The sequence below is a fragment of the Sarcophilus harrisii genome, chromosome 6, assembly GCF_902635505.1.
Source record: "Sarcophilus harrisii chromosome 6, mSarHar1.11, whole genome shotgun sequence".
Taxonomy (NCBI): Eukaryota; Metazoa; Chordata; class Mammalia; order Dasyuromorphia; family Dasyuridae; genus Sarcophilus; species Sarcophilus harrisii.
In genome coordinates, this window is record NC_045431.1 from 88,899,053 (window position 1) to 88,915,542 (window position 16,490).

The following is a 16,490-nucleotide window of genomic DNA, read 5'->3' on the forward strand; positions in this document are numbered from 1 at the left end:
GAGCAAAAGCTTCAATACATATGAAAGATGCTGATAAATTATTCATTCTTTCCATCAAATAATATTTTAGTAAAGATAAACATTATCTGAACCCAATTTCAATTAGCATTTAAATAGGCATATATCATTGTTTCAAACTGTCCATTCAGTCTTTAAGAAGAGCAAGAGCTAATGCAGTCTTATAAAGCTTTAACAGCAAAATTAATCCTAAAAGCATCCAAGAGGTCAGAAGAAATCACTTTCTCAATTATCCCTACATCTTTCAAACAAGTACGGTTCTAATAATAATGTAGTAGTCTAAAATAGAGAAAGCAGTACAGGCACATCCCACTGTATAAAGATACTGATAAGCTCTGAACAGCAAGAGTTCTGAATATCAATTGGCAATAAATTATGCTGTTCTTCTATGGGTCAGTAACTGAGTGTTAAATAATTAATGCATATATAACAGCATAATCATTAATAGTTTTATTGATGGACTTAGTCTCAGTGAAATATGAAGATGTTCTCAGAGATATTCCATAATATGAAATGGATTGATGCTTGTCTGAATGCAGTGTAGCACAGGGCAGAAACTACTAAATTTAACCTCAGAGATGGATTCCAATCTGCCCTTTGCTACTTCCTGCCTTTCTAACTATGGACAAGCATCTCTGAATATCAGTTTCCTCCTGTGTAAAATGATAGTGTTAAATCATATGATTCCTAAGGTTCCTTAGAGTTCTAATGATTTCTGAGATTTCAAAGGTTTCTGGCAAAGGGCATCCTCAAGAAATGCATGAAAAAAATCTGGGACTAACAAATCCAGTAGACATGATGGAGAGAAATATCTACACCCAGAGAGAGAACTATGGGAATTGAATGTGAACAGTAACATAGTTTTTTCACCTTTGTTGTTTTTGTTGTTGTTTGCTTGTTTGTTTTTTTCTTTCTCAATTTTCCCCTTTTGATCTGATTTTTCATGTACCTCATGATACATGTATATGATACAATGTTCTAAATCATTATTTAATAGAGAAATACAAACTAAAACATCTCCATCATCTTGACTAAGATGACAGGAAAAAAAATTAATAACCATCAGCTTGACTAAGATGATAGGAAGAAAAACAATGATAAATGTTGGAGGAGATGTGGAAAAACAAATTCATTGTTGGTGGATTGCTCCAACCAGTCTAGTGAGCAATTTGGTACTAAACCCAAAGGGCTATATGTGTTTATCTTTTGATCTAAGAACTATGTAACCCAAAGATAAGGGGAAAAGACCTTATTAATTCAAAACTAAATACAAAATAAGAAAAGACAAAATACAAAAAGAAATACAAAAAGAACAATAAAATAAAACAACATTTCCCCCTCCCTTTTCCCCTTCTGCCACCGCAAAGATGGTTACCATTAGATACAAATGTGTGTGTGTGTGTATATATATATATATATATATATATATGTGTGTGTGTGTGTGTCTGTGTGTCTGTGTGTGTGTACATTTAGATATACATATGTGTATGTATATATATGCATTTATACATGCACATACATATGCCCACACATAAAACACATGCACATATATTCACACAATATATGCATATACATATATATTCACACACATCTATATATATAATAAACATATACATGTGTACACATACACACATACTTCTATAATATTTTGTCTCCCTCTGAATGCAGAAAATGTCTTTCTTCATATGTCCTTTGTTGTTAATGTAGGTTTTAAGTAAAAATGACTAGGTCAAAATAATTTTTTAAATAATATTGTTGTTGCTCTATACCACATTCTCCTGGTTCTGCTTATTTCATTCTTCACTATATCATGCAAGTCTATCCATGTCTTCTAGGAATATGAAGTTCATCATTTCTTAGCACACAGTAGTATTTCTGGGCTGTTTTGACATTGTCATCTTCTTCTGACTTTGTGTCTTGATTTCTCCTATAGGCTTAGTCATTTTTAATGGTCACATTTTTTTGTTGTTATTTGTTTTTTTTTTCATTTTATTATATAATTTCAATTTTCTTTTTTTCATTATTATTACATAATTATATATTATATAAATTTTAATTTATGTAAAATTTGGCTTATGTTCCTGGGTTGGAAGGAGCACTATACCAACTTTCAGGGATTTTTTCTTTTTCCTTTTTTTTGTTATTTGGTGGTGGTGGTCTTTTCGGAACTAGTTCTTGGAGTCTCTAAGTTTTCAGTACTTTCAATGTGATATGATTGAAGGAGAGGTGTTGGTAATGTGTTTGGCTCCATTCTGGCTTGGCAGACCTTTATTGCTGTCCTCCTAAATTTTCTTAGGCCAGAACAGTGTTTGAGTCCCGCTTTTGGTAATTTCTGCCATTCCAGAAATAGATTTGAGGCATTATTTCATAAAGACATAAGAAATTCCAAGGAAATCATAAAGGAAGGAAAAGGACTCACATGTGCAAATATGTTTGTAGCAGCTCTTTGTGGTAGTAAAGAATTGGAAAATGAGTAGATGCCCATCAATTTGGAAATGGTTGAACAAGTTGTGATATATGTAGGTAATGAATTATTATTGCTCTACAAAAAAAAGGTGAACAAGCTGATTTTAGAAAGGCCTGGAAAGATTAATATGAACTCATGCTAAGTGAAACAAACAGAACCAGGGATACATTGTACACAATAACAGCAAGAATTTGTTATGATCAACTATTAAAGACTTGGTTGTTCTCAGTGGTTCAGTGTTCCAAGGCAATCTTCATAAAGTTTGGATAGAAAACACCATCCAGAAAAAGAACTATGGAGATTGAATGTAGATCAACATATGCTAGGTTCAATTATTTTTTTTCTGTTTTTATTTTCTCTTATGGTTTTCCTCTTTTGTTTTGATTTTTCACTTTCAACATGATTCATAAAGAAATGTGTATTTTAAAAGGTAATATATATATACATATATATGTATATATAAACAGAAAAAATTAAACAATAGCAAAAAAATAAATAAAAAAAAATAAAGGCATAGGAAGAATCTTTCTTAATCTTTGTATGTCTCTAGGACAAAGTTCCAAGGGCCAGCAAATTCTTGATAAACGTCTTCAGAATTGGACCTCTGGTTTTGAAACTTTTCTTTCTAAACACCTGCTTTCCTAAAATCAATAATGGAGGCTTGATAATTCTATTATTTTCTCTGAACAGTACCCTACTACACAACAGGATCTTAAGCTAGGAAGGTAATCCTTCCAGACATATAGGACTTTGTAAGAAAAGTGAAAATGACAGGCAATCAATCAATAAGTATTTTTTAGCAACTTCTGTGATACTAGTACTGTCTTAACCCCTGGCCAGCAAAGAGTAAGTAAAGTGAATTACATATCATAGAATTGGAATATAATAGACTCTTGGAGTTGTAAGGAAAGTTGAATTTATCTATTCTAATCTAATTTACAAAAGCAACAAATTCTCTCTGAGACAAAGTGATATCCAAAAAGCCCAGAGTTGCAAAAGTATGATACAGTTGTTCATAAATTTACATTATAATTTTGTAAAGAAAACTATCCCACAAGAAGCAATAAGAGAAAAATCAAGTCCTGAACTGTTATAATACAAAAGTGAGAATGTTTGCTCTCCTACCTCCCTGAAAATAAAACAAAACATAAATTCAATATTCTTGACAAAGTACCTTCAAACAAAGGGATGAGGGAGAAAACAGCATTATTGCAAAGAGCAAAAATGTTTTCAAATAAAGAATTTAGTAGATAAAAGGTCTAAGGAAAATTAAAACTATGCATTTATAAATGTGGTTTCAGGTTGTCTAAGCTCACAAAAAAGACATAGAATAAGATGTCAGAATTAAGTAAATGGGCATACTAAAACAAGCTGTCTTAAATATTGTCTTCCCCCACCAGAATGTGAGCTCCTAGAGAACAGAAGTTGTCTAACTTTTCTCTTTGTATTTCAGATTAGTAGTAGCAGTTAGTAGTAGTAGTAAAAAAACTATTTAATAATTTTTTTTCTGTTTTTTAAAATCATTCATTCACTTACATCTCACATCTACTGAACCATCAAGCACAGATCAATAGCATCAGGAAGATACTTCACATTTCATGGAAGGGACTGAATGGATTAATTGGGAGGTTCTAATGTCCTTGGACTGCACAAAGGATTATTTCAAATGTTCTAAACTCTTAAAGGGAAAGAACAACTTTAGAATACAGTAAAGCTATTTTCCAGAGATTTTTTGTAGAAGATTCAGGCATATCTAATTTTATCTAACCTCTTTTGTTTCCCCACAGAACAAAATGAAATATATAAGAAAATTCCAAAAATGAATGTGCTAAATATATAAGAGCCTCTTGGGAACATTAACCGACCAATCTCCTAAAACAACTGTATCAGACTAATGAGGTCGGAATGAAAAGCACTAGAGTAAGGGGCATAAAAGGGGTAAATTCAGATTCTACATCTGCAATAAATATTGCTGAATAAGTTATATTTTGAGACTTAAGCTTCCAAATCTGTAATATAGTATAACTGACCAAATTATTTCTAAGGATTATTCTAGATATTCCATTATATGGATATATGTAAGTTTTCTGATAATATCCTAGGGCAAAAGCATTCTCAAAACAAAGAGATGAGAGTCTATCATTGCTATAGGATCATAGTGCACAGAATTACTCAAAGCCACTCTTAATTTATGAATATTGGGTATCTGATAGAACTATTTGCAGATTCTTAAATAAGAGGATATAATGGAGCAATACATGTTAGTACTAGGAAATATAGTCAAAGAGGTGTTTAAGAATGGATGCAACAATCTACCAAGACACTTAATACTAAAAATAATAGCAAAAAAGTAACTGAACAATCATATTGACAGCAAAAAAACCCCAAAAATCTAAAAAAAAAAACCCAACTTTGTGTTAGATATTATGTAAGTAAACCAGATAATTCCATTAACTCATTTTTTGTACTTGAGCTCCCCAAATTAGACCTTATAATGATTTTAAAAATGGAAAATGCCAGAATAATTTTTACATTAACAGATAAAACAGAATAAATTTTTCTCTCATAAGAAGGCCTACTCACTCATTGTTTCTGATATATAATAAGACAGGAAATTAAAGATTTCTCTTGACAAAGAAGGATCCCATTTAAGTCAATTATTACAAGCGTAGAATATAATGTGCCCTCATTTACTGCTGGTAAGCAATTGTGTAGTGTTTCTATCCTAAGGCATAACATCTCCTTTGGGGAATGGTGAAGATGTGAGAATCTTTAATCATTATCTGAGCATTCTTATAGAGGAAACCAATCTCTTACCTAGAAGCAAAAAATGCAGAATATTATTAAAGTAAGCAAATTAACCCTGACAGACCTTTGCCATCATCACCTCCCTAATTCACCTGAAACTGAGATAATTGATGTCTTGGTAAACTTGGTATGCTTATCTTCAGAATCAGCTCAGAGGCTGAAAAGCTCACAAATGTAATCAAAAGTCAGATGATACTATTGTTGGTTATAACAGAACTATACCTTCTATTTCAGCACTTCTGTTTTGGCAATTTCTGAGATCTGGTTTTTTTTTTTTTTCTTTCCTTGCTTCCTTATTTTCATTTTACATCTTATCTCCATTTAAATATATGTGTTTCCCTTGGTTAAATCAAATACTTCTTTTCTCCATTGAAAATCTTTTTCACTCATGTGATGGTAAGTTTTAGAGCTTGATCTTTTTTTTTTTTATTTAATAGCCTTTTTTTTTGACCAGTAGATGTTTAATATATTAAAATATAAATTAGATACACAATAAGTATACATGATCAAACCATTATTTTGCTGTACAAAAAGAATCAGACTCTGAAATATTGTAAAATTAGCTTGTGAAGGAAATCAAAAATGCATGTGGGCATAAATATAGGGATTGGGAGTTCAATGTAATGGTTTTTAGTCATCACCCAGAGTTCTTTCTCTGGGTGTAGCTGGTTCAATTCATTACTGCTCCATTGGAGATGATTTGGTTGATCTCCTTGCTGAGGATGGCCAGGTCCATCAGAACTGGTCATCATATAGTTATTGTTGAAGTATATAATGATCTCCTGGTCCTGCTCATTTCACTCAGCATCAGTTCATGTAAGTCTCTCCAGGCCTTTCTGAAATCATCCTGTTGGTCATTTCTTACAGAACAATAATATTCCATAATATTCATATACCACAATTTATTCAGCCATTCTCCAACTGATGGACATCCACACAAGCCACTACAAAGAGGGCTGCCACAAACATTCGTGCACATACAGGTCCCTTTCCCTTCTTTATAATCTCTTTGGGATATAAGTCCAGTAGTAACACTGCTGGATCAAAGTTATCACAGTTTGATAACTTTTTGAGCATAGTTCCAAACTACTCTCCAGAATGGTTGGATTTGTTCACAACTCCACCAACAATGCATCAATGTCCCAGTTTTCCGCATCCCCTCCAACAATCATCATTATTTTTCCTGTCATCTTAGCCAATCTGACAGGTGTGTCAGATTGTATCTTAGAGTTGTCTTAATTTGCATTTCTCTGATTAATAATGACTTGGAGCATCTTTTCATATGACTAGAAATAGTTTCAATTTCTTCATCTGAGAATTGTCTGTTCATATCCTTTGACCATTTTTCAATTGGAGAATGGCTTGATTTTTTATAAATTAGAGTTAATTCTCTATATATTTTGGAAATGAGGCCTTTATCAGAACCTTTGACTGTAAAAATATTGTCCCAGTTTATTGCTCCCCTTGTCTGCATTAGTTTTGTTTGTACAAAAACTTTTCAGTTTGGTATAGTCGAAATTTTCTATTTTGTGATCAGTAATGATCTCTAGTTCTTCTTTGGTCATAAAGTCCTTCCCCCTCCACAGGTCTGAGAGGTAAACTATCCTGTGTTCCTCTAATTTATTAATAATTTCATTCTTTATGCCTAGGTCATGAATCCATTTTGACCTTATCTTGATGTACGGTGTTAAGTATGGATCAATGCCTAGTTTCTGCCATATTAGTTTCCAATTTTCCCAGCAATTTTTATCAAACAGTAAGTACTTATCCCAAAAGCTGGGGTTTTTGGGTTTGTCAAAGACTAGGTTGCTATATTTGCTGACTGTTTTATCCCTTGAACCTAACCTATTCCACTGATCAACTAATCTATTCCTTAGCCAATACCAAATGGTTTTGGTAACTGCTGTTAGAGCTTGATCTTAAGGATCATTCAGTCCACGAGTTTCTTAAATTTTGTTTTGGGGACCACTTTGACAATTTTATGAATGCTATAGATGTTATTTTCAAAATAATATTTTAAATGCACAAAATAAAAACAGGATTTCAAAGAAAAGCCATTATATTGAAAAGCAATTATAGTTTTTAAAAATAAGTTCAAGGACCTTGGAGTAAGAACTCCTAATTTAGCACAATGCCTTCCTTAAATTTATGAGGGTCCTGAGAGGAGGAACAGAGCACTTAACTGAATTATGCAAGAGCCCTTAGGGAATAAATAGGAAAATTAATTTTAAATGTCATTCTGTCCAGTTACACTCTTTTACTTTTCCTATGGTTTATATCACTTATGATTTCTAAGCAGATAACTCTGAAGTCTTCATCTCTTTTGTGAACTTTAAATGAATTTACTTATTGAGCCCTAAGGTCACATATATAACACTAGAGGAAAGCTAAGAAGTAGTCAAGTTTATTTCATTCCTTTGACAGATGAAGAAACTGAGAAATAAAATGTTAAATGATTTATCCATGATCAGCCATGTAAATTGAAGGAGAACTGGTCTTGAATTCAATCCTTCTGCACCCAAATGGAATATACTTCCTGTTGTTTAACACTGTCTTCTTCAATTGTTTGCTATTTGTTTGCTTCTGTTTGCCTATTTTAAACTATCAGTCACACACACATACACACACACACACACACACACACACACACACAAGGAGATTTGATTTGCCTCTAGTGAATCAGAACCAAATTTCAAATACTCAAAATGCACCTATTGTTGAAATATGACAGAATCACTTGCATCTTAAATAATACATACAATTACCTTATGTTTTCATGGTTAAGCAGTATATGTTATTGGGTCAAATGCAAAACTTACTTAGTTTAAAATTAAAACATTTTGAGATTATCTTTCAGAATAATCTTAAGAGGAACAAATTTTATTTGTTTATCATTTCTTTGTTTGTTTAAAAGAGCCTCACAGAATTTCTCTTGTTCTATCATCTAGATAAGTTAAGTATTCATACAGAAGATTATTTCCACTAATGTTTAAGTATGTTATTATAACTCTACAAGGGTTAGACATAACTTGTATAGAGTTTTTTTAAATATGAAAGTTAACTGGGAGTTTCTTCTCACCTTTCTTATTCTGGAGGACCTTGGTTCTTCATTAGGAAGCAAAACAAACTAACAGAAGTGTTTTGGGGCTTTGATTTCCACATCCATTTAGCAGGCATCAAGAGAGGTAGCTGGAGAATCACTTGTTCAAAGTAGTAGCATTATATGTGTGTGATGTGTGACCCAGTAACTACTATGTTCAATGCAAAAAAAAAAAAAAAAAAAAGGAATATTACAGTGAATAGAGTACTGACTGGAAGCAAAAGACATGATTCAAATTCTATGTCACTGTGATTCTGGGAAAGTTACCTAGTGTCCCTGGAATCCAGATTTCTCATCTATAAAATAAGAAGAATAAATGATCACTGATTTCCATCCTAGCACTGCATCCACTATTTTATTATTTGGGGTTTGGTTATGTTCCCCCTTTGCTCCACCAGCAGACAGCTGGCTGGTAAAATGGCGGGGGCTTCTACTTTGCTCTCACTCTGGCTCTTTGGTCTCTCCTACCCCTCCCCCATAAGACTGGGGATAGCAGAGCAGGGGAGGCTCAGGACCTTTGCCTAAGCCATCTTGGTGATTTTATGGTGAGATTGAGGAGCCAGTTCTCTCTTCTCAGACCCCCAAAAGGGGTCACTCCTAACCTCCTAGAATGAAATCCCCAAAATCTCTACAACCCTTGCCAGCTCAAAGCAGTTACTAAAGAAGAAATTTCAGCCCCTTTTTGCCAAATGAATTTGGAATGACTGCTTGAGCAGGTAATGAAGAAGGGACCCTGAAATTCTCTAAAGCTCCTTGAAGGATTCTCTTGAGACCCTGCGTCTGTGGCACCCAAAGGAAACAAGATAAACAGCTTCATTCTATTATCTAGGTGGGTTGCTTCAGTCCTAAATTGGAGAATTCCAACCCTATTCAATTCTAAGATTTTCTCAATTCCAACTCAAGCTGACATCCAGCTTGTAGATAAAAAGAGCCAACTTGGAACTCCACCCACTAGCCCAGCCCCCATGGAGCAGGCCTCCCTTGTAGCCAAAGCTCCCATTATAAAAGAGCCAATCTTAAACCCTCTCTATGCAGAGGACCTAACATGCCATGCCATGCTATGTATGCCAAGGAAATCTCTGCCCGCTGAAATAATATTCTCTTCCAATGTTACCCTCTCTTTATCTTCCTCACCTATTTCCCTAACGAGACTTTATGCCTCTCTGTCAGGATTTCTCTACTAGAAACTTTATTTAGGCTGACTTCCCAATGCCTATAATAAACCTCTTTTTATCAGTGTAACTATTTTGGGTTTGTAAATTCCCTTATAAAGAATCTCTGTGCCGCCAGAAGCGGGGTTCCCCAAACTCTCTATCCATGTACCAAATCCCAAAGGAGAATAGGGGAGCCTAACCTCTCCATTTGGCTCCCTGAACCCCAAACCTGCCACTAGACCTCCTCATTTAACTCCCTGACCATCAGAAACCCTAATCTCATCATTTGGTTCCCTGACAACCCTAAATCTAGACCTTATCATATTTTGGTTCTTGGAGCCCCCAAACCTAAACCTTATCAATAGGACTCACTAGAAAACACTTTTATTTTGCAGATAGAGAAATTGTTGCATACAAGATAAAATATCTTGTTCAGAAATACACAACTAGATTTTGTCAGATAAATATATTATGAACTCAGTGGTTCCAATAATAGAATAAGATTTAGATTGCTGAACTTAAAGCCAAAGACACCCAAGTTTAGATCTTGCCTCTGATACTAGCTTTGTGACCATGGACAACTTACTCCATTTTGCTCAACTTCAGTTTTCTAATATGTAAATTGAGTATAAGGATACTTGCATTACCTACCTAACAGGTCTATTGGAAGGTCAAATGGGGAAAAAAAGAATCAACTTAAAAATCTAAAAGTGCTACTTGAACATTGTTGTTATGATTATAACCCATTGCTGATTAAGTGGGTTGTGTTGTTCCTTAAAGCATTCCTGTAATGTTAGTGATTAGTTAAGAGAAAGAATACTGAGCTACCAATACTGCATAATTCATTGTGTAAATAATACTGAGGAGAAGATTCAAAAAAGAGCCAAATTTTGGATGGCTAACAGCAACTGCTAGAAACTTATTAGAGAAATCTGCTTATTAATATATCTTTTAGGGCCTTTAATTGCCTCATCAGTGACTATCCAAAATGGAATTCTCCATAAGATTATTCTGTCTTGGAGTATACTCAGATTTTATTTTATTTTTTGTGACTATCCAAAATGGAATTCTCCATAAGATTATTCTGTCTTGGAGTATACTCAGATTTTATTTTATTTTTTCAATGAAAAGTTCAAGTGGTCATTTACTCTAATAAATTTCCTTGTCTACTCTAATTTGTAAATTTTCCTGACTTCTGTTTAATGTTGTTTTACTATCTGAGATTATTAAGGTATGTGGGTGAGTATCTGTGCTCACATGCATGCATGATTGGAGGGAGCTAAGTCAAAATGTTATTCTCTCCTTCAGAACAATCAGGAAAACTGGCTTTTATTTTGAATTCTTGTTATTATGGACTACAAACTTAATATACATAGTTCTAGCTCAATATCCCTCCAACAGTTTTGAGGATATGAGAGCAAAGTGGTAATTGTTCACAATGGTGTGAAAGTCCAGCCTACCTGTGTAGATGAGTTGGACTAGATGTCAAAAGAAATCTAAATACTGTCTTTCAAAATAGTCCAATTCAGATCCTCGTCAACCCAATTTTAAAATTCTAAATGAACAAATCCACATTGCACATATATCATCATCATCATGGTCATTGCCATGGTCATCATCATCATCATCATCATTAATTTTATTTTTATTATAATGGCTCATGCCAAATCTTATCTTCACAATCACTTCAAAATGGGAAGTTTAAAAGACAAAATATTTTTCTGGTCACTCCTGCCACTTGATATTTCTATACCAAGAAAATAACTAAGAGAACAGATTCATCCTTTCCTGATTAAAATATTCTGTTAACAAAAACAGGAAGACAGTTTTTGAATGTATCTCAAAGAGTTCTAAGGTATATTGAGATTGACTTCTTTTTCTTTGAAGCTCCCATAGTTATGTACTGCAGTGGCTTCCATGATAGAACAGCAAAAAGAGCTGTCATTTGAAGATCTGTTTACTAATATTAATCTCAGCAATAGGTTCATCTTATCCAGAGATAGTGAAGTTAAATAAAATATCAATATCTAACCAGATGAACTTTTAAGTATTAAAAACTGGACCTGTGAGTTTCTTGATATAGGAAATTTCTGGATGAAAAAGAATGCAGATCAGCAATTTTCTGCAATTAAAATCTTAGAATGCTTTCTATAACACTAAAAGGTTAAGTAATTTGTTCAATCACACAATCAGTATATTTAAAAGGTGGGATTTGATTTCATGTCTTTGTGTCTCTGAGGCTTTTTTCTTTTTCCATTATGCCATGTCATATTTCAGTTAAATTTTTGCCATACTGATTAAATTAATTATCTACAGTGAAAGAATAAAGGAGAAATTACCTAAACAAGATGCTCTTGAATCCTCAGGATGTGCACAATGCTGTATTGTCCAATTTATGCATATATAAAAAACTCTGTATTTGCCCTCAAGTCATAAATCTTCAGAAAGAGACATGAAAGATTTTTGTTACTAAACAATTATTAAAGTACCCCCTGTAACATTCAGAACTTCAAACCAGATATGGATCTACAATACAAGGACTGTTAGTTTTTCAGTAGTGAAAATTTGACAGAATGTCTGACTGTGCTAGTGTTGAAACATCACATATTTCAAAGCCAGATCTGTTCTGTTATTAAGTTGGTTTCTAGTGGACTGCATGTGTCCTTGTCAGCATGCTTCTACCTCCTGATCTGGCTCCCTTTCTCGATGTTGGGAACAGACTTCCTGTAGTACTGCCATTGCCTGGGAGAAGCTCCATGGTTGTCTACTCAGCAGTGGAATGTTACAGGAGCAACATAGAAGAAAGACAAGGGAATTTAGGATGTAGAAATTCATCCTAAATGCATTCACTGCATAATAACAATTATCAAAATGTTTTTGTGGGATGGATAATAGCAAAAATGGGGCTATACTTATAGAATACATAAAGTTTTAATGTCTCCATATTTGCTTGATGATATTTTAAGGAAGAATTTATTTTCTGGGAAGATTATCTTTACATAAAATTTATTTTAGTCATTTAAGACTTTTTAGTGGATTGGCATATTGAAAATTCTTAATAATAAATTACAAAGAACAATTGATCTTTACATGGCAATTTAAGGGCATTCTGCATATAATATTTGAGACAATAGGTCTGTATGGGAGAGGTATTACTGGTATAATTTTGCAGAAGGCAAAATTTGTCCTTAAAGAAGGATGACATGCTAAGCTGATGTCACAAATAGCATTTTTCTCCAGGGATGGTATAAAAGAGACAGAAATAAATTTATGGGCAGAAGAACTGAGGTTTAATATTTTAGGAGAATTGTTTGCATTCTTTTTGTGTCTCAGTTTCCTTATCTGCAAAAGAATAGATGGGCAGATAAGATGACAGTAAAGGTCCCTTCCAAGTCTAAATCTCTAATACCATTATCCAAGTCTTCCTGAGTCCTAGAGGCATTCTCCACTGTACTATACCACTTACCTCCTTTTTCTCCCAAAAGGCTTTAAAATATTCAGCTTAATGACTGATCCAGCTGGTTGACAACATTTTGCTCTAAAGTACCTTGAAGCCATAGTTGATAAATGAAGATAGAAATCAGAAATATGCATTCTGCAAGCTGTTTTTATGTATACTGCATATAAAACTGTCTATTAAGACCATCAAATAGATTAACTATGAATACAATATTATCATAAACTAGAACTAACTTGCATGACTATTGGAGACTTTCTTGATGTTTCATTAATGCAGTAGTAAGGTTTGTATTTAGTACTTATTTTTGTTGTCATAGAAAAGATTTCTAACAAATTTGTCAACATTTTATTCTATCTCAATTCTCAAAATAAAAAAAAAATACAAATGGCATTTGTAAAAATCTAAAGGCAATCAGCATAGATAAGCAACTAAGTTCTTTTTTCTTTAGAAGGATGGATCAGAGACAAGAATTCTGTACTTGCAATTAGAGTTCTGAGTTTATGTTCTAGCTAGTTTATGTCATGTGTGGCCACGATAATTTTGTTTCTCTTTTTTTAGTCTTGATGTCCTCATCTGTTACATAGGGATAATAATACTTTACCTATATTACTGATTTCATAGACTTATTAGGAAAGAGCTTTATTACCAACAAATATTACCAACAAAAATACAATAAATGTATGTATAGAAGATGTAGAAGTGTTTAATAGAATATTGGAGTTTGAAATCTTTAAAAATTATTTTGGGATACCAATTATGAAATGCCCTATACTTTCTATCCCTGTAATATCTCTACTAAGCCATACAAACATTAGCTAGAACTTATAAAAACGTTTTAAGGTTTTCAAAGAATTTCAAAAATGTAATCCTCAAAATGATTATAAGAGTGACATTATGATATATATTTACAGATGAGGACTAAATCAGAGAGAAACTTTTCAGGGTCACACAGGTATTTGAGCCATGATTTGAAACTTTAGACTCACAGCTCTGACCACTTTACTATTTTCCTGTTGCTTGTAGGCAAGTTATCAAAATTGATATAGAAACTAAACTAATGAAATCATAGAGTCTTTCCACACGTAAATAGTGAAGAAACTGTGTACAATAAAGCATTTTGCATTTTGAGAGGCAAAAATTCACACTCCAAAGGAGCGGTTGTAAGTTTTGGCAATAGTTCCTGAGAAACAGATTGTATTTCCAGATCCTGATAAACTTGTTTCCACAGGGGTGAACTAGTAGGCAATGATCCAGCAGCTTACAAGGCACAGAGTTGTATTCCAAACAGATACAAAATAAAAACAAATATTCACGTCACCCACAAAATAGCAATCCCATTTGCTTTCTTTTTAGAGCATCTTCAAGGAGGGTGTCATAATCGAGAGAGCAATAGACTGGGAGGCAAGAAAAGTGGTTGCTAGTTCTGCCTATAACATTAATGAGCTGTGTTATAATGGATATGTTGGTAATTTCCCCAGGCCTAAATTCCTAGACTCTATGATCTCTAGGGAGGCTTCTAACTCAAAATTTTTTATACTCAAGTTTTTTTTTTTTTTTTTTCATCAAGAAGTGATAAATAGCAGAAACATCCTTAGTTTAAAACACGCAGTTTGTACTTATTAACATTTTAAATATTTTAAAATATTTTAATTTAACCTTATAATATAGAAGGGTGCTTTCATGAGAAAGTAAAGAAGTTATTATTTCAATTTCAAAATCTGAGTCAGAAAGATTGTTATGTAGATGTTGTTAACAATCTTGATAATGACAATCACCAACAATTAGAGAAAATTTGCTTCAGAAGGAATGACTTTAAGTTAAGTAATATGTATTAATAAATACTTTTGACAAGTAATATGATTGAAGTGGCATGTCAGAGTGGGTAGGAGGCCATATGGGATTAAGTTCTAACTGATATATACAGGCTACATTGCCATAGTCAAATCTTTAACCTCACATTTCCTATAAGCAGCAACACACATATATATATTGCTACAAAAGAGTTAGTTTAATTACATTATTTTCTTATTGGATAAAATCATAGGATCAGAATAATTAAGCAAAAAACAAACAAACAAGAAAACCAAAAAAAAAAAAAAAAAGAAAAGGAAAGAAAAATACTCAAGAAAAAACAGCAGGACAGAAATCTATACTCTTACTTCAAGAATACTATAAATCCTTGGCTTATACATAAATAAATATGATATAAAGGTAGATGTGAGATTACTACCAAAGTATACAAAATCTAAGAAAAGTGAAATCACTTCCATTTGGAAGAATCAAGGAAGGATTACACAAAAGCTACTTAGTTGAGCCTTAAAGAAGGCAAGAATTCAAAAAATAGAAATGTTGTCACAAGGTATTCTAGATATGAATGAAAGCCTATAAACATATAGAATTGTAGAGGGCATAGTAATATAAGGAGGAAAGTTAGTAGGTTATAGACTAAAGGACAACTACAATATAATTTGACTAGAATGTAGAACATGTGCCAGGATAAATAGAATGGAATATATATATATATATATTTTTATACCTACACACACACACTTACACACACACACACACACATCATTTGGTGTTTTCTTAATAAAAATACTAAACTGGTTTGCCATTCCCTTCTTTAGTTCATTTTAGAGATGAGGAAACTGTAGCAAACAAGGTTGAGTAACTTACCTACAGTCACCTATTTTAAGGCTGGATTTAAACTCAGGAAGATGAATCTTCCTGACTCTAAGCCTGACATTCTATCCATTGTGCCACCTCACTAAGATGAGACCTTAAGGATTCTGAATATCTCATTCATCATGGTGGCAACTGTCAAAATGAGAAAAGAATACTAAAAGTACAATACAACACATTATGAGATGCATTCATAATTTTACATCATATTTTAAATATTTTAATCCATAATCAACATAGTCCAAAAAGTCTGATACAAGCCATGGCTTCATAGACAAAATAAATTAGTGACATGATTAAAAGCACAAAACTGTTACCTGAAATAGTTTAATATTCATGTTGGTAAAGAGTTATTCCTTGATTGAATGAGTGAAATTAGAGACTCTAATCTTGATTTTACTTTTCATATGTTTATAAGCATATTTTCCATGAAGCAAACAAAATGCTAGGAAATTATCACTTTCAACTGTTTTTTTCCTTCTTTGTATTAATAATATCAAAACATCCCAAGGAAAGCATGTAAAATGTCATGGAAGCACTTTACTCTTTCTCTATAATACACAAATGAGCATGAGAATTACCACTGGCAACATTCACATAGGGTATGACCACATTTAACCTTTTAGAACATCTACTTCCTTCAAGCTAGCAGATACTTATAACAGTGCAGGGAAGAACTGAAACTAGGATGTCCCTTTTTTTCTCCATCTTTATTTTTCTCCAATAATACTCCAATATAGTAGTTAGTACTTGGTACTTCTGTTATAGGATGTAATTTATTTGTTTGGCTCAAGAATATGT

The 16,490-nt window shown here is 32.9% G+C and overlaps 1 protein-coding gene across 5 annotated transcripts in view; it reads right to left on the minus strand.

Moving 5' to 3' along the window:
- Nucleotides 1-16,490, minus strand: part of FSTL5 (follistatin like 5) — a 933,164-nt gene that overhangs the window by 509,890 nt on the left and 406,784 nt on the right. The window contains exons 1-4 of one of the 5 annotated variants that reach the window (XM_031942880.1): nucleotides 15,684-15,733; nucleotides 13,014-13,094; nucleotides 11,887-11,985; nucleotides 8,373-8,541 (exon numbers count right to left, since the gene is read on the minus strand). The exons of 2 other annotated variants lie outside the window; for them this stretch is intronic. The gene's annotated coding sequence lies outside the window, so the exon portion shown is untranslated. Of the gene's footprint in view, nucleotides 1-4,021; nucleotides 4,115-8,372; nucleotides 8,545-11,886; nucleotides 11,986-13,013; nucleotides 13,095-15,683; nucleotides 15,734-16,490 lie in introns of those variants that run through there. 2 more of the 5 variants (XM_031942879.1, XM_031942881.1) reach the window with 2 other exon arrangements.